General features: G+C 39.8%; 1 long non-coding RNA gene across 1 annotated transcript; it reads left to right on the top strand.

Moving 5' to 3' along the window:
- The first annotated feature begins 526 nt into the window (after positions 1-526).
- Positions 527-15,819, top strand: LOC122032611. Its single transcript, XR_006126154.1, has 3 exons — positions 527-653; positions 15,561-15,602; positions 15,702-15,819. It is a non-coding gene; the product is annotated as an uncharacterized LOC122032611 (long non-coding RNA).
- The last annotated feature ends 3,781 nt before the right edge of the window (positions 15,820-19,600 follow it).

A 19,600-nucleotide genomic window follows, 5' to 3' on the forward strand; every position in this document is an offset into this window, starting at 1 on the left:
CACTACATCTGATACGAGTTTTTCCCACTGATATGAATGTTAAGATGAGCTAGCATTTATATTTGCATGGAACAAGCACCATGGTTTCTCAGAATGAATTTCATGAGAGTCACTTTCCAAATCTTTATCATAGTTTGCATGTGTTTCTTAGAAACAAACTAAGAAAAGACTAAACATTCAATTTATGTTTGTTGAATTGAGCACATTTGGTTGTTATTCTTATCATGTTGGTTGATATATACTTTGATGGACTTTTTATATAGCTTTTTTACTTCATTCAGTTAACCTTCAATTCTGGAACATGATTCCTTATTCACTAATTGACAACTTAGCCATTCATACCTTGTAATGACTTCCTGTAGTTTGATGGGCTGTCTATGAACTAAGGTTTAGGTGCATTTGATCTTGATGTTAGGGTAACTGCAAATTTGACTTTTTATGTAAACATGATTTCATGGGCACTGCATTTTAACATTGTAATGGGTGTTTTGAAACTTCACAGGTTCTTTCTTGTTTTTACAGATGACAACACCAATATCAATTGAAGACGTTCGTAGAGAGGTCAAAATCCTCAAAGCCTTGTCCAACCATAATAATCTTGTCAAATTTTATGATGCATGTGAGGATGCACTTAACGTCTACGTAGTCATGGAGTATGTCTTAATTAACTCTAGTTAGCTTAACAATGAGTAACAGCGTTTCTACATCTGATATTTGTTCCATGTCACAAGATAGAGTTGATATATCCAAAACTTTTTGCATGTAGTATCCTACTAATATGCCTCTTTTCTTTCCACTTTGTATCCTGCACTAAGGAAATATGATAATACTTTTCCATACAAATTTTAAAATGAACACTTCTAAGATGATGGGCAGCAATTTTGTTTTAAAAAAATTATGTAGTACTTCTGTTAATTATGGGGTATCTACTTGTAACACCCCACCCTCCTCACTACTGGACTGTGAGGGCGGAGCGCTACTGGACTACTAACTTTACTTAACTATCCTTGTTCACATGTTGATAGTAAGTCCTAAAACTCTCGGAGAACTCAAAACTTACAATTAACTAGCAGTGGAAGATTAAATGACTCATCTAATACATTCTACTCAACTCTTTGTTAAGAAATTCTTATGCTAAATCCCAAGGCTTCTATAGTCCAGACATCACACATCCATCCGCACCTCCTTGTCGCCTTCCTTTGCTATAACTTTTCCTTTCCTTTATCTGCAGTAAGAGGAAATGCAACTATAAGTAAAATTGCTTAGTAAGCGCTATCTAACTCACAAAACTCGAATGTGCATAAGAATACAACAATGCTAAAAACTGAATCTGTAAGAAGAAAACTACTCATGCTCAATAAACTAATCAGGAAACAAATAAAACTAACACTGCATGCTTCGAATTAAAAGAAACTAACTTGCTGAATTTTAAACTTAAGTGAAGCTTATTTCTTTTGTTTAAAAACTTATACTTTAATACTTCAAAATAATAATCAACTTTCTTCTTGGGCCCAGGCGTAGTACCTGTCGGTGCGGTTAGCACTAACGGTCTAACTTAGGTTTTGATGAATGACAAATCAGGTTAAGTTAGGTTCGTCGTTATCTAACACTCTGATCGAGTGTGCCGGATAAGTCCAGACAGGTCGACGGGCTGACCGGATGTCTGGCACGAAGTCCAAGCGGGTTAACGGGCTGACCGGACGCTTGGCGAGAAGTCCAGCTAGGTCGATGGGCTGACCGGATAGCTGGCGAGAAGTCTAAGCAGGTCGACGGGCTGACCGGACGCTTGGCGAGAAGTCCAGCTAGGTCGACGGGTTGACCGGATAGCTGGCAAGAAGTCCAGACGGGTCGAAGGGCTGACCGGACGTCTGGCAGGTAAGTGAGGTAAGTCACTAGAGGGGAGTGCTGCGAGGACGCGTTTCCGGGAAGGGAACATTAGGCGTTGATCCGACTTAGATCCATTTCGGATGTCTAAGTCGAGATCGTGACTAGATTCCGATCTCGGAAAGACGGAATCTAAGTCATACTATTTGTGCTAATTCAAAAATGTGCTAACAATCTATTTTGCAGGATATATATTGCCTCGGACTAACTTTGTTTTGCAGGAAAAGAGAGTTTTCTGGAACAAGGTGGTCCGGGCGCTCGGAGGGGATCCGGGCGCCCGGAAGGGATCCGGACGCCCGGAAAGCAAATTATATCCAGGCCAAGTCGTCACCACGTGGAGCATCTCGGTTTGAGCAGCTACGTCACATTCCAGGCGCCCGGAAGGAATCCAGGCGCCCGGAGCAACATATAAAAGAAGCCCCAGGCAGGAGCTTCATAATCATCTTTCACATCTGAGAACTCTGAGATTACTCGCTCTGCTGCTCTGCGCTCCAACGACGCTCACAAAGCTCCGACAACACGTTCCCGCTCTTTTAAATTCCTTGTCTGTCGGTACAGCTTTATTTTTCTTTTCATTAGCATCTTTTTGTACTTAAATTCTAATTATCCGAATTGCTAGTGAATTGCCCAACGAAAGTACTCAAGGAGTACGGGCCTTCGAGTAGGAGTCGTCACAGGCTCCGAACGAAGTAAAAAACCCTGTGTCTACTTTACTTTTCCGCTGCGCTTATACTCGATATTTTTGAATCGATATTCACCCCCCCTCTATCGAATCTAACGGTCCTACAGTACCATCTTATGTGCGTTCCCTAATAGGTTGGGGTAGCGAGCCACCAATCCTAAAAGAGCAGACCTCGGTCTACCAAGGCCAAGACCTCAGAATTGGACACCTGGATTTGTTTAACAACAACCTCGGAAGTCGAGTACTAGCCTCTTAAAAAAGTAAAATACTTGTTATCTTTTATTACTTCTAATATATAATGCCTCGGCATTTTAACAAGCACCTTGTGTGCCAAAATCCCTAAAGTCTTGACTTTGGGATCTACTTAAGGCCTTGGCCTTTTTCTTTCTTTTCTTTATCTTTCTTATACTTGTTAATACCTCTAATAAAAGAATGCTTCTTTAAAAAAACTGAAATGTTTAAACAAATTCTAACTTTGAAATGCATAAACAAAAATCTGCATACTATGCTAATCAAAATTCTGCATACTATACTAATCAAGATTCTGCATTCTATGCTACACTATGTCTGCATACTATGCAAACATAAATTCTACACTATAATACTTAACCAAACTGCACTATAATCTTTTTCTTTAAAATCTGCACTATAAGTTCCACCAAAAATTTGCACTACAAGTTCCACCAAAAATCTGCACTATAAATTGCACCAAAAATCTGCACTACAAGTTCCACCAAAAATCTGCACTATAACCTTTAAAGAAATCTGCACCATAAGCTCTTAAGAAATCTACACTACAAGCTCTAAAGAAATCTGCTCTAAAGAAATATGCATTTTAAGCTCTAAGAAATCTGCACTACAAGCTTAATTAAAATTTGCATTATAAGCTTACATAAAAATCTACACTATAAGCTTAATTGAAATATGCACTATAGGCTTAATTAAAATCTGCACTATAAGCTTAAATAAAAATCTGCACTATAAGCTTAATTAAAAATCTACACTATAAGCTTAATTAAAATCTGCACTATAGGCTTAATTAAAATCTGCACTATAAGCTTAATTAAATCTGCACTATAAGCTTTCATAAAAATCTGCATTATAATCTTAATTAAAATCTGCACTATAAGCCTACATTAAAATCTGCACTATAAGCTTAATTAAAATCTGCACTATAGGCTTAATTAAAATATGCACTATAAGCTTACATAAAAATCTGCATATGAGCTTAATTAAAATCTGCACTATAAGCGCTCCTCATGCTTCGAATTCAAGAAGAACAAAGGTCCGAAACTACTCCTACTACAGGTGAGAAGCACTTACCTTTGCGTTCTTGGGCTTACAACCGAAAAGAAAACTTCTAGGGTTTGCGGGAATTGCAAGCTTCGACCCCTCCTTTGTGCTCACGGTTTCCCCTTGACGAGAGGATCACAACCATGTGAAGATCTCCCAGAAATCTCCCTTGGTCGGCCGCCGGAGAGGAACCCTAGATCCCCCCCTTTTTTTTCCTTCGCCCAAACAGGAGACGCTGTGTCGTCAGGAGAGAAAAGGAGAGGAGAGGTTTTGGTTTTGGAAAATAATCCCTAAGTTCTCCCTTTTTATAACTTAATATTTCTGTTCACTATCTTAAATAAATTCGTTACCTTTTCTAAACAGACAAATCCAACATCAACTTATCCCTTTATCCAATATTCTGTTAACTCCTTAAATAAATTTTTCTAACTTTTCTAAATAGATTTGTTCGTTTGCACACCTGGTCAGTCGGGTTTTGACCGAGTCAAAGGTCATGGGTTCAATTCTTGGCTTGGACATTTTTTTGTCGAAACTTCTTTCGTTTAGTAAAAATACCTGAGCTCTCGGGATTGAAGTTGTGTGGGTTCTTGATGTCAATCGAGTCCTGCCGTGAGCTTTACAGGGAGATCCGAATTTTGGTTTAGATTAATTAAACTTGTAGTATGATTTGTGCCAAGTGGCTTTACCATTGGTTTTGTTATACAGTTAAGTAGTTTTTTGTGTTACCTAAGCCGCTAGCTCCTTATACCAAGTAGATTTTGAGCATTTCTTACATATAAATTCTATTTCGAACTCCTGTTGAAACTGGACAGCCTTAATATCAGCTTATAGTTGTCTTTTAAGCATGCCTACAGCCCTTAAATGTAGTATTCGTGTAGGTCTAATTGCTGCCATAAATTCCAGCAAATGGATTTGGGGTTTTTACAACATGATAAGAAGCATAAAGTTGCATTCTTTTACTTTTATTGCAGCATGCTAAAAAGTCTAGAATTTGCTTCCTTTTTACTATATTTACAGTATGATTGGAATCACTAAAGTAGCATTCCTTGCCTATTTTTACAGCATGAATGGAATCACTAAAGTAGCATCCTATACCTGTTTATTACAGCATACTTAGAAAGCCCAAAGTTAGTTTCCTTTTGCTTTATTTCTAGCATGATTAGAAAGTTTAAAGTAGTATGTTTTTGCCTATTTTGTATAGCACGTTTTGTAACGACCCAACTCCTGGGTACTAATCTGTGAGCCGGATCGCTACATTAAATACTGAAGCTACTGTACGGAAAACTGGGTAAAATAAAATTTCACTAACTGACTCAGTTAGTCTGACAACTGATACACCCATGCTGTTATAAGGAAGGATTCAAGACCCTTTCCTGTTGGTGTACATGTGCTAAGGAGAATACTTGACCTCCCATCTGAGCTAGGAACTCAGAATTAACTTCCCAGCTAGCTGCTGATCGATCCACGGATCGATCAAACTTACTACGATTCTGTGCCTTGCTGGATCGGTCTGCGGACCGAACCAGCAAAGGCTGGATCGGTCGGCAGACCGATCCAGGTGTGTCTGGATCGGTCTGCAGACCGATCCAGGCACCTGGAAACGCTGGATGCTCTCTGTTCGGTGCTGGATCGGTCGGACCGATCCAGGCACCTGGAAATCTCCTCCGAGGCTACTGTATCGAGCTGGATCGGTCGGCTGACCGATCCAGGAGGATACAGTAGCATACTGTATCTCTCTGGATCGGTCGGCTGACCGATCCAGTGGCACAGCTCAGACCCTAATCGGTCCGGGGACCGATCAGTAGCTGATTTCACTCGAGAGTTCTGATTTCAGCACATCGGCGTGCCAAAACATCACACAACAGTTCTAAAACAATGGAAACACATATAAGCATATAGGTACTAATGTTCTAAACGTGATAAGCTAAACCAAACATAGTTACTAAGCTAGAACAATTAGTAACAAGACTAAATATGAAACTAGACATGTTAAGTGCTAAAACTGAAATAAAAGCATATAGATCCCAAGGATCTTTATTCCAGACCCCTTGCACACACACATCATTGTAGCATCGCCCTTCAGCCTCCGCTAATCCACTTTTCTTTTACCGGTATCTGCAGTATAAGAAAAGTAGTATCTGTAAGCCAATAAGCTTAGTAAGAAACCATCTACCTCACAAAAGCATGCATACGATGCAGATATGATTTTAAATCATGCTATTTGAAAAATATACTGAATATGCAAGCATGGCATGGCATGGTATCACACAAGCATGGCATAACATATAAACCGAACATGCTTTAAACTGATCATGGCATACTTACAAACTAAGCACGAAACTGAACTAGTCAAGTATATATCTAAATCTGTACACAACCTCAAATCATGTAAACTGAACCTGAACTGAACTGAAAGCTAAATTAGTGTTCTCATCACTGGTTTCAAATTTGAAAACTATACATATAATAGATGAAAATACTAAACATGCTGCTGGGCCCTGGCAACTGTACTTACTGTGCGCGCATCCCTACGAGACCCGGGATTGCAAGTTCCGAATCCAACAGGGTTACTAGGTTATCTGAAAATAGGGACGACTGTGGGAGTCCAGCCCATGGATATCTGATCCAAGTACAGCGCCAACTGAATAAAAGTAAAATACTGAATACTGTTTTATTTTATTTTCTAGGTTATCTGAACCTAGAGCTAGGTTATCTGAACCTAGAGGCTACTGTGGGAGCCTACCCAATGGATATCTGATCCATAAAGCTGTAATAACTGATAAATAACTGAATAAAATGTTTCTAATACATTTTACATGTTGTTAGGACGCCTACTAGTGCATCCTTCTGAACTGGGCATTCTACCGAATGCTTGGTGTGCACTGAAAGCACACCCTAAAACTGAAAACTGTAAAACTACTGAACTAACGCTAAAACTAACAAGCGAGAGCAATTATACTGCAGGTGAGGGGTTTCTTACCTCAATCGCAAGGTTTCTTACGATTCTAACCGCTAGGTTTTCCGGAAACTGTTCCGTTCGACGAACCGCTTACGTCCTCGCGTTCCTCTTGCGGAGAAGAACCGACTTCGTGTTGATGTTGTCGCCGGAAAGTGAACACACGACCCTAGGGAAGGAAACCTAGGTCTCCTTTGCTTTGTTTGCTGCGCCGAGAGAAAGAAACGGGAGAGGGAGAGGAGATGCCGAACCCCAAAATAAACCAAACCCACTTAAGTTTTCTATTTATATTAAGTGGTTTAATGAACCCAACTCTAATATAAATATATTTGGTTCTCCTTTCTTTCAGCACGGCCCTGCTGGGTTCAACTGGTTACTAGCATTATCCCTTAAACCATAGGTCTTGGGTTCGATTCCCGCCTAAGCTATTTTGCGGTTCTAATTATTTTTGCTACTTCCGATACTCAGAAAATTCCGGAAAAATATCTAAAAATTCCAGAAAAATCGTAGAATAATTCTAAAATAAATTCGGGAATCTTTCGGGCCTTACAATCCCCCATACCTTATAAAAAGTTCGTCCCCGAACTTAAAACAATTCTGGGTACTTCTGTCTCATGCTGGCCTCTGTCTCCCAAGTCGCCTCTGCTGCTGTGTGATTTTGCCAGCTGACTTTGACTAATGGTACTTCCTTGTTCCGTAATTTTTTTACTGCTCGGTCTATTATCTGAATAGGCCGAGTGTCATAGCTGAGATCATCACGGACCGGTACCAACTGTGGCTCAATCACCTGGGTGGCGTCTGGAATATGCTTCTTCAGCATGGAGACATGAAATACGTTGTGGACAGCTGACATCTCCTGAGGTAGTTCTAGCTCATATGCTACCTTGCCCACTCTCTTCGTGATAAGGTATGGTCCCACATATCTGGGAGCTAGCTTGCCCTTCTTCCCAAAACGCATGACTCCCTTCATGGGAGCTACTCTGAGGAAAACTGTATCCCCAACTGAAAACTCTAGGGGTCTGCGTCGTATATCAGCATAGCTCTTCTGACGGCTCTGTGCTGTCTCTATCCTCTAGCGAATCTGCTGTATGGCTGCTGTGGTATCTGCTACTAGATCTGTCTGAAGCTCTAGTTCCTTATGTTCACCACTCTCATATCAGCAGATTGGTGATCTGCACCTCCGCCCATAGAGTGCCTCATAAGGTGCCATGCCGATAGTGGCCTGATAACTGTTGTTGTATGCAAATTCTGCTAGACTCAGATATTTGCACCAACTTCCCTTGAAATCTAGGGCACAAGCTCGGAGCATATCTTCGAGTACCTGGTTCACTCGCTCCGTCTGACCATCTGTCTGGGGATGGAAGGCTGTGCTGAATCTTAACTGGGTGCCCATAGCTGACTGCACACACTTCCAGAAGTGTGATGTAAATCTGCTATCTCTGTCTGATATAATGGTTCGTGGGACTCCATGCAGCCTGACTATCTCCTTGAGATACAACTGAGCTAGTTGCTCCATGGAATAGGATATTCTGATAGCTAAGAAGTGGGCTGATTTAGTCAACCTGTCGACTATTACCCAAATGGCATCAAAACCATTCGTGGTTCTGGGTAACCCCACTATGAAGTCCATAGAGATATCCTCCCACTTCCATTCTGGAATCTGGATCGGCTGCAGAACTCCTCCTGGTCGCTGATGTTCTGCCTTAACCCTTTGACAGGTTAGACAGATGCTGACGTATCTGGCGATATCTCGCTTCATCCCAGGCCACCAAAATCGTTTCTTTAGATCCTGATACATCTTGGTGGAACCAGGATGCATCGCATAGGGAGTCCTGTGAGCCTCGTCTAGAATCTGTTTTCGTAGTTCCTCCTTATCTGGAACACAAAGTCTGTCACCACAGTACACTACCCCACTGGCGGACACTCTGAACTCTCCATTTTCTGATTCTGCTAACCCTTGCTTGATTTTCTGGATTTCAGGATCCTGCTCCTGAGCTGTCTGGATATCATCAAGCAAGGTAGATGCTAAGGACATAGTGGAAAGCTGTCCGACTATAAGCTCGAGACTAAAGGCTATAATCTCCTTCCTTAGGGGTGGTGACATAGCTGTTAAAGATAATAAGGTAGCACTGGACTTCCTGCTGAGTGCGTCTGCTACCTTATTAGCTTTCCCTGGATGGTAGAGTATATCTATGTCATAATCTTTGACCAGCTCTAACCATCTGCGCTGTCGCATATTCAGATCCTTCTGAGTAAAGAAATACTTCAGACTTTGATGATCTGTATACACTCTGCACTGAGCTCCATACAAATAATGTCTCCAAATCTTGAGAGCGAACACCACTGCTGCAAGCTCAAGGTCGTGAGTAGGATAGTTCCTCTCATAATCCTTGAGTTGTCTGGAGGCATAGGCGATCACCTTGCCGCTTTGCATCGCTCCTAATCCCAATTTAGAGGCGCCACCGTAGATGTCAATGTGTTTTACGGTATGGCTAAAATAGAGCACCGTCAATCTCGCTTTAGTTCATTCTCATGATCCTCACCGAAATTTCTTGTTCTTCCCGTGAGAGCATCGGCTGGGAGGCTATCTGGAGAAGTCCTCTGAATTTCCTGTAGTAGCTCGCTAATCCCGTAAAACTTCGATTTCACCGGCGTTCTGGGTCTCTTCCAGTTACTTACGCTTCTATTTTTGGGATCTACCATAACACCATCTTTGGAGATGATGTGACCGAGAAAGGCTACCTGGTCTAGCCAAAATTCACATTTCGTGAATTTGGCGTACAGCTGGTTCTGCTGAAGGATCTGCAAAACTGTCTTCAGATGCTCTGCATGGTCCTCCTGAGTGCCTGAATAGATAAGAATGTCATCGATGAACACGATGACAAACTTGTCTAAGTATTCTCTGAATACTCTGTTCATGAGGTCCATGAAAGTAGCTGGAGCATTTGTCACGCCGAAAGGCATGACTACGAACTCATAATGTCCGTATCTGGTCCTGAAAGTTGTTTTAGGTATATCACCTTCCTTGACTCTAACCTGGTGATATCCTGATCTGAGGTCAATTTTAGAGAACACTGTGGCTCCCTTTAGCTGGTCAAACAGTCATCTATCCCGGGAAGAGTGTTTTTAATTGTGACCTGGTTCAAGGCACGGTAGTCTATGCATAGGCGCATGCTTCCATCCTTCTTCTTCACGAACAACACAGGTGCTCCCCATGGTGAGTGGCTAGGGCGTATAAAACCCTTGTCAAGAAGCTCCTGTAATTGCTCCTGAAGTTCCTTTAGTTCTGCTGGAGCCATGCGATATGGTGCCTTGGAAATTGGATTTGTGCCGGGAATGAGCTCTATCTCAAATTCAATCTCCCTGTCTGGTGCTAAGCCTGGTAGCTCTTCAGGGAAGACTGCTGGGTAGTCACAAACGACTCGAACCTCTGATAGCTGTTGGTTCTTGTCCTGGCTGGTGTTGACTACATTTGCTAAAAATCCCATGCATCCTGAATCCAATAGCTGCTGTGCTTTCAATGCTGAGAGAAATTTCCTGGCTTTCCTCTTTGGCTTCCCCGTGTACTCAAACTGTACTCCTGCTTCAGGTTGGAATATGACTTTCTGTTTACGGCACTCTATAGAAGCGCCGTATCTGATCAGAAAATCCATTCCAAAGATGACATCGTAGTCAGTCATTTCTAGCACTATCAGATCACCAAAAAGCTCCCTGTCTGCTATAATGACTGGCACTGCTCTGAGCCAGTGCGTAGACGCCATAATGTCTCCTGAGGGTAGCGTTGTCAGAAACTGACTATTGAGTACTTCTGGAGGTGTTGCTAGTTTCTCGGCAAATGCCCTGGATACATAAGAGTGGGTTGCCCGATGTCGAATAAAGACAACTGCATTATCTTTGAAAAATCTGATCGACTGTGACAACTGCCGAGGCATTTGCTACGTCCTCTCGGTCGTGAGAAAATCCGGCATTTGTGGTAGCTGTGGGGTTTCTAATCTGCCCGATCATGGACCATCTAAGACATACATCCGTGTAGTTGGTGAGCTCCATCGTATTACCGGTGAGGTGAGGAAGATCGTTCTTGTTGCACCTTTGCTTAGCCATGTGCCCTTCCCATCCACATTCAAAACAACCTCGCGTGCCCTTGCGGCAAACTCCTGGATGATGTTTCCCACAAGTAGCACACTTGGGATGTCTGGAATGTTTTCCAGGTGGTCCTCCTTTTGGGTCACTACTTGCCTTGCGTTTCCCCTTCCGTTGGAGCTATGTCCTTGTTGTTTCTGCTGAATACCTGAGCTAGTTTGTCCCTTGGGCTCTGTGGAAACACCTGTGGGTGATATTGTCTTGATAGTGCTCGGTGATCGAGCACTACTCACTAGCTCCTCGTGGTTTGTGGCCTATGAACGCCACCACCACATTCATTGCGATTGGTCCGAGCATCTTCGACATCAAGCGTACTCGTTCCTTCTCTGAGCTGACGAGTTAGACGAGCCAAACTGTTGAATTTCTTCACGGCTTCCTGAACTGATAGGTTGCCCTGACGAAATTCTGTAAACTCGTCATAGTGTCGGTTCGTGACTTGCATGTGAAAGAATTCCTCGAAGAATTCTTTCTCGAAGTTGGCCCATGTCATCTGGTTTACTGGCCACTTCGATTTAATCCGCTCCCACCACATGCGTGCGTCTCCTGTTAAACAGAAGGAGGCACACTTCACCTTTTCGTGCTCTGGCCAGTCTAGAAGCTCCATCGTGCTTTCCAGTGTTTTAAACCATGCCTGAGCATCCCATGGTTCACTGGTGCCTGAGAAGTTCTCGGGCTTTATTCTCTGCCACTGGATAAGGTAAGCTTCTCTCTTAGCCCCTGCTACTGGGGCTACTGGGACTGGTATTGCAGGCTGAGCTGGTACAACCTCTGTGATTACTGGAGTCGTGAGGTTCGGTACTGGAGTGACTGGGGGAGTAGTCTGCTGGTTAGCCTTTAAGGAGGCTATCTCCTGCTGCTGTTCAGCTAACTGCCTGTCTCATGCTGGGGCTCAGCCGCTGCTGCTTTCTTAGCTGGACGTCCTCGTACCATTTTCTAAATAGCAGAGAACACATATATATAACTAGGCTATCATGTTATAGTTAACTACTGGTAACATGTTAAATACTATCACTGTAAACATGAATTAATTAACTACCAACATGCGAGCAAACATGAGAGCACATATAACCGATATGAAAGCTGAAAACAAAACTGAGTGAGAGATGTTCTTACTTGGAAGCTGTAGGTACAATGCTGATGTGTGTGTAGGAAGTAAGGAACCCTGCTCTGATACCACTCTGTAACGACCCAACTCCTGGGTACTAATCTGTGAGCCGGATCGCTACATTAACTACTGAAGCTACTGTACGGAAAACTGGGTAAAATAAAATTTCACTAACTGACTCAGTTAGTCTGACAACTGATACACCCATGCTGTTATAAGGAAGGATTCAAGACCCTTTCCTGTTGGTGTACATGTGCTAAGGAGAATACTTGACCTCCTATCTGAGCTAGGAACTCAGAATTAACTTCCCAGCTAGCTGCTGATCGATCCACGGATCGATCAAACTTACTACGATTCTGTGCCTTGCTGGATCGGTCTGCGGACCGAACCAGCAAAGGCTGTCGATCGGCGAATCGATCCGGTGTGTCTGGATCGATCGTCTCGCACCGATCCGTGCACCTAAACGCTGGATGCTCTCAGCCGGTCTTTGGATCGGTCGGTGACCGATCCGTGCACTGAAATCTCCTCCGAGGCTATCAGATCGTGGATCGGTCGGTGCCGATCGATCCGGAGGAATCTGATAATCAGATCTCTCGGATCGGTCGGTGGACCGATCCAACTCGAGACCACGATCGGTGCGGGGACCGATCGATTCTTGATTTCACTCGAGAGTTCGATTTCAAGACGCCCGGTGCCAAAACATCACACAACAGTTCTAAAACAATGGAAACACATATAAGCATATAGGTACTAATGTTCTAAACGTGATAAGCTAAACCAAACATAGTTACTAAGCTAGAACAATTAGTAACAAGACTAAATATGAAACTAGACATGTTAAGTGCTAAAACTGAAATAAAAGCATATAGATCCCAAGGATCTTTATTCCAGACCCCTTGCACACACACATCATTGTAGCATCGCCCTTCAGCCTCCGCTAATCCACTTTTCTTTTACCGGTATCTGCAGTATAAGAAAAGTAGTATCTGTAAGTCAATAAGCTTAGTAAGAAACCATCTACCTCACAAAAGCATGCATACGATGCAGATATGATTTTAAATCATGCTATTTGAAAAATATACTGAATATGCAAGCATGGCATGACATGGTATCACACAAGCATGGCATAACATATAAACCGAACATGCTTTAAACTGATCATGGCATACTTACAAACTAAGCACGAAACTGAACTAGTCAAGTATATATCTAAATCTGTACACAACCTCAAATCATGTAAACTGAACCTGAACTGAACTGAAAGCTAAATTAGTGTTCTTATCACTGGTTTCAAATTTGAAAACTATACATATAATAGATGAAAATACTAAACATGTTGCTGGGCCCTGGCAACTGTACTTACTGTGCGCGCATCCCTACGAGACCCGGGATTGCAAGTTCCGAATCCAACAGGGTTACTAGGTTATCTGAACCTAGGGACGACTGTGGGAGTCCAGCCCATGGATATCTGATCCAAGTACAGCACCAACTGAATAAAAGTAAATACTGAATACTGTTTTATTTTACTTTGCTGTTCTAGGTTATCTGAACCTAGAGCTAGGTTATCTGAACCTAGAGGCTACTGTGGGAGCCTACCCAATGGATATCTGATCCATAAAACATTAATAACTGATAAATAACTGAATAAAATGTTTCTAATACATTTTACATGCTGTTAGGACGCCTACTAGTGCATCCTTCTGAACTGGGCATTCTACCGAATGCTTGGTGTGCACTGAAAGCACACCCTAAAACTGACAACTGTAAAACTACTGAACTAACGCTAAAACTAACAAGCGAGAGCAATTATACTGCAGGTGAGGGGTTTCTTACCTCAATCGCAAGGTTTCTTACGATTCTAACCGCTAGGTTTTCCGGAAACTGTTCCGTTCGACGAACCGCTTACGTCCTCGCGTTCCTCTCGCGGAGAAGAACCGACTTCGTGTTGATGTTGTCGCCGGAAAGTGAACACACGACCCTAGGGAAGGAAACCTAGGTCTCCTTTGCTTTGTTTGCTGCGCCGAGAGAAAGAAACGGGAGAGGGAGAGGAGATGCCGAACCCCAAAATAAACCAAACCCACTTAAGTTTTCTATTTATATTAAGTGGTTTAATGAACCCAACTCTAATATAAATATATTTGGTTCTCCTTTCTTTCAGCACGGCCCTGCTGGGTTCAACTGGTTACTAGCATTATCCCTTAAACAATAGGTCTTGGGTTCGATTCCCGCCTAAGCTATTTTGCGGTTCTAATTATTTTTGCTACTTCCGATACTCGGAAAATTCCGGAAAAATATCTAAAAATTCCAGAAAAATCATAGAATAATTCTAAAATAAATTTGGGAATCTTTCGGGCCTTACACGTTTAGAAGATTAAAGTAGCATGTTTTATCCTATTTTTCAGCATGTTTAAAAGCCTTAGAGTAGTCATCCTTGCCATGTACTTACAGCAGGGTTAGAAGCCCTAAAGTATCGTTCTATACTTGTTTTTATAGCATGATTAGAATCATTCCATACTTGATTTTACAGCATGTTTAGAAGCACAAAAATAGCATCCTTTGCCATGTTTTCACAGTATGATTCAAAGGCTTTAAATTGCTTTCTTTAGTTTAGTTTATAACATGCTTGGTTAGCTGTTATCCTACACTTGTTAGATATATCTACAGAATTCTAATAAGCTCAGATAAAGGAAAAGCTAAGATATGAAGGGAGGCGATAGGGTGGTGGTGATGATGGATGTGTGTGGTGGCTGAACTATGGAGGGATCCAGAGGGGACTAGCAAGACTTATTCATTTAGAGTTTATGTCTAGTTCATTTTCCTTATTTCCATTATGAAATCATGAGTTTATGCTTGAGTTCGAAGTGCATTGTAGCTTGTTATGCTTTGTTCTGAGAGTTTTGAGTTTAATTCTTATTGCTAGTTTAGTTTTTGATTAGAATATGATTTATTAATGCGTGGTTGTGAAGAATATTGTGATCCAGCCGCATGTGGCTGTGTGTATCTTTTATGTATTGTGGATTTGGTCACCGGTACAGGGGAGACTCGGCCGAATTTTTCGGTGGGAATTCCTCTGAACTGTGATAAAATCTACCTGACTCTAATTATAGAGTCAGTGCCACTAGGAGGAAGTTATAGTTAGGTACCTCCAAAAATTGCATAAAAATACTCTAAAAATTTCTAAAAATTTCTAAAAATCTCTAGAATATTTCTAAAGTATTTCTAAATATTTTTAACCACTGTTAGGACTCGTAATGAGGAATTTTGGGTCATTACATCACAAGATAGAGTTGATATATCCAAAACTTTTTGCATGTAGTATCCTACTAATATGCCTCTTTGCTTTCCACTTTGTATGCTGCACTAAGGAAATATGATAATACTTTTCCATACAAATTTTAAAATGAACACTTCTAAGATGATGGGCAGCAATTTTGTTTTAAAAAAATTATGTAGTACTTCTGTTAATTTGGAACTCAACAATATGTTTTTCTCTTTCCCAGATTATGTGAAGGTGGAGAATTATTAGAAAGAATTTTATCCAGGTAAAAAAGTGATTTTATTGGCCATAATTTATATCTATTTGATTATTTGAATTTGAAAATTAATAACTTTTGATTGTTTTTTTCCCTTGTGTTCTCAAGAGGTGGAAGGTACTCAGAGGAGGATGCAAAAGCTATAGTTATTCAAATACTGAGTGTAATCGCCTTTTGTCATCTTCAAGGTGTTGTGCATCGTGATTTAAAGTCAGAGGTTTATATCATTGAGAACTTTGATTCAATTTATGCAGACATGATATTACTTTAGATCACTTATTTTACAGGAGCAACTTAGGGTATTCTGCTATTCATTTCTTTTTCAACATATATTTTTCAGCGCTGTTAATATTTCTTCCTTGTATTTAACAACAGAATTTTTTCTTTTCACCACCAGAGATGAAAATGCTCAGATGAAGTTGATTGATTTTGGCCTTTCCGATTTTGTTAAACCAGGTGAGCATTGTTTAGTGGCATGGTCTAGTTGATTACTTTTTTTGGTGATGATAAACATGAAAATGTTATCCTATTTTGTTATAGGTTCCTTTTGTTGTTTTCTCTGGTACCATTTGTTGTGAGTTTCCTTTGCCACTGAAGTTTTTGAATGTGTCATTCAACCTATCATTTTCTACATTATATTTTAGGTATTTTACAGATTTTTGCTGTAATGGAATAGAGTCCTCTTTTTTCAGCTTTTATTTTTTATGAAAGCATCATGTAAGAATTGTTGCATTAACATAAATCTATCAAAGTACAGCAGCAAATGATGAGAAGTAATAATAATCTTGAGTAGGATATAAGTAATATTAGATTGGAAAGAGAAAAGTGGGAAGGGTTACAAACTAATAATTGTCAACATCGCGTGGCACTCATATTTAACTTGGCTACTTGGAAGACATTTTTGAGTTTGATCACCTCAAGATGCCAATTGAAATTGTTTCAAATTTTTATAGCAGGTCTTTTCAATTATTCTTTAGTTGGCTTTGGATTTGTAGAATTTTATACAGTAGTTACTTGTTTATTCACATCATTCTTGAATCATATGTCAAATTGTTTTGTGACAACTTATAGCATCCACTGTTACTAAGAAACTATTTCGACCTGATAATTACTCTCAATTATCCATACATTGATAACCCAAATATCCTCAGTTGATATGGGTTAGTGCATGAGATGGAATTTCCACAACAAACTTAAGCAATGCTAATGTAGAATGGGGAAGGATTAAATACCAGGTTTAACATGAAAACAAGATAGAAGTATTTAACAATATTAGAAGGCAAAATTTCAACTTAATGAATAATGCAGGCAAGTGTTAGATCTATGTGTCTTGAACGTTAAGAGATCTACAATGTATGGTACCTTTAAACTAACAATTAAAGGTTCAAAAATTGATATAGCAATAGATGACTTAGAAGGCAAACCCAATATGGATATCTTAGAGCTACTACTCTACAAACCCGGTAAATGTGTGCTTAAATTTCAAATCTTGTAGACTTGGTATTCTTGATAAATCATTATCATGATTAAGTTGTGTTGGTCTTTACTACTTGAGGCTTTCTCTAACCTAATAATTTAAAAAAAAATAAAAATCATTTAAAATTTGATTGCTGATTTGCTGAACCTATTCTTATCATATCTTAAGGCAGTAGTACAACAAACATACAAATAGCGGTTCCCGGGCAAACAATTTTGCACCCATCATATTCAATTCATCAAAACCTCGAAGTCTGTCTTACAACAACATGCAGAACTTATACAATGGTTGTATACTCTATCTTACTTGTTTAATATTTTTTTATTGCATCGCACTTTTCAGGCTCTATCCAAAGCCCTAACAGAGGATCAACTGTTTTATCTAAGATCACAGTTTAAGTTGCTAGCACCAAACGGAGAAGGTCACATATCGTTCGACAACTTTCGAATGGTCAGTCTAGTCGAATTTGTTTGCCAATATCCCAAATGTGATTGTTCAGTTGCATACTTTCCTCTGTCATTTACTTCTATATCTATCCTTGTGCAGGCCCTATTACAAAATGCAACCGAGGCAATGAAGGAGAGTAAGGTTATTGATATCTTAAATGTGGCGAGGCGTCCATTCCTGCTGCCATTTTTTTTTGCAGTTGCTAAGTTTCTTTTGTATGCCTCCACCATTACCATTACTACAGAATTTATATGCTGCAGTTTTGACCTATTTGAGTACTCATATAAGCTTAAAGTATTTTTTTTATGACAAGAAAACACTTCTTCACCTTCTCATATCAAAAAAAAAATTTTTAACCTCCGAAGGACCTACAATATCTCTCATTTGCTGGTGTATACCTTTTCTAAAACTCATGCTTGTAAATAATATCATCTCCAGTTGGAGCCACTCTTGTACAGAAAGATGGACTTTGAAGAATTCTGTGCTGCTGTAATCAGTCCCCATCACCTCGAGGCCTTGGATGGGTGGGAACAAATGACAAGTACGACTTTTGAGCACTTCAAGCGGGAGGGGAACCGAGCCATCACCGTTAAGGAGCTAGCTCAGGTACTAACAATCCTCTCCTAGTGATACTTTAATTCCAGTGATTGTATCTTCCTTTTGAATTGTAACTCAACAATTTAACATTCCAGTGAAATTCATGTTGACTAGTTAGCATTTTAGGTATTTTCTCCTTGAAATAAAAACTTGTTTTGATGTTATTGTATCATTGGAAATCATATAAATGAATTGATGTTACTCATCTTTATTGCTGCTGAGGAATTTATTTACTTTTCATGTACTCTTAGTGATAAAAGTGAATTTATTATTTGCAAACTAAAAGTGAATTTATTTACTTTCCATATACTCTTAGTGATAAACAGTTATGTCATTTGGGTCAACTACTAATGAATTGAATTTGAAAGATTAAAATTGTTGTTTATGTAGTTAGGTTAAAATTTTTGGTTTGGATTATATTAAGTCCCCAGGAATGATAGATCTATCACTATATGATGTGGTTGAGATAATTGATGAATGTTTCTCTTTTTAAGCATTCCAATTAGTCATCTTGTTACCTAGTGCTCTTACTGCTTTTTTCAACTATGATTTTTTGTCTTGGTTTACTAATATATTATTTATGTGTTTTTACAGTTTACAAATCTCAAGTACTCCAGAGTTGAAATTGATGAAGTGCGGTTCAAGTGGGCTGAATGTATGCTAGATTACATTTGAGTAGGAAAGGCATTTGATTTTTGAAAACTTTGGATGATGCCTGCATTTGCATGGAATGTAAATTGCGTATATTGTCCCATGTCAATTTTTTTCTGATGGTAATTTTCTAGGACTTCTGCAGCATGTATAATTCTTCTATTTTTGTTCTTTGTTGTAGTTAAGTAGACCAAATGATACTTTTGTTTGACAGATTAGAACAGTGGATGTTTTAACTCAGAAAACTAGGCATTTGAAGGTGAAAAGTGGTGAGATTAGGGAAATGAAAGGCACAAGAAGAATGGAGCAGTATATCAAGTTGAACAGATTCTGATTCTCATAATTTAATGTAGCCTCAGCTTGATTTTTGACTCACGATGTTCTACCTTGATGTGTACAATATCTATTAGCTTTTGATGTAAAAAGAATGTTTATGAATTTTATGGATACTGTTGTAAGAAGAATATTTATGTAATTTATGAATATTTGTGTATTTTATGGATACTGTTGAATAAAGAATATTTATATAATTTGTGAATATTTATGTATTTTCTTGAATACTGTCAGTTTTTACTGTTTCGGAAATCGAATTTGTGTTGTTAAAAAAATACTGATATTACATCGATTTTCCACCGCTGCAAAACCGGTGTCATTAACTAATATTACATCGGTCGATACCGCTACCAAAACTGGTGTTATTAACATATAATATTACATCAGTTTTACACCGTTAATGAAACAGTGTCATTAAATGATACTACACCGGTTAATAACCGATTCGAAAACCGATGTCGTTAAGTGATACTACATCGGTTTTAACCCGACGTCTAAAATG

This window comes from Zingiber officinale, chromosome 11A, assembly GCF_018446385.1.
Source record: "Zingiber officinale cultivar Zhangliang chromosome 11A, Zo_v1.1, whole genome shotgun sequence".
Taxonomy (NCBI): Eukaryota; Viridiplantae; Streptophyta; class Magnoliopsida; order Zingiberales; family Zingiberaceae; genus Zingiber; species Zingiber officinale.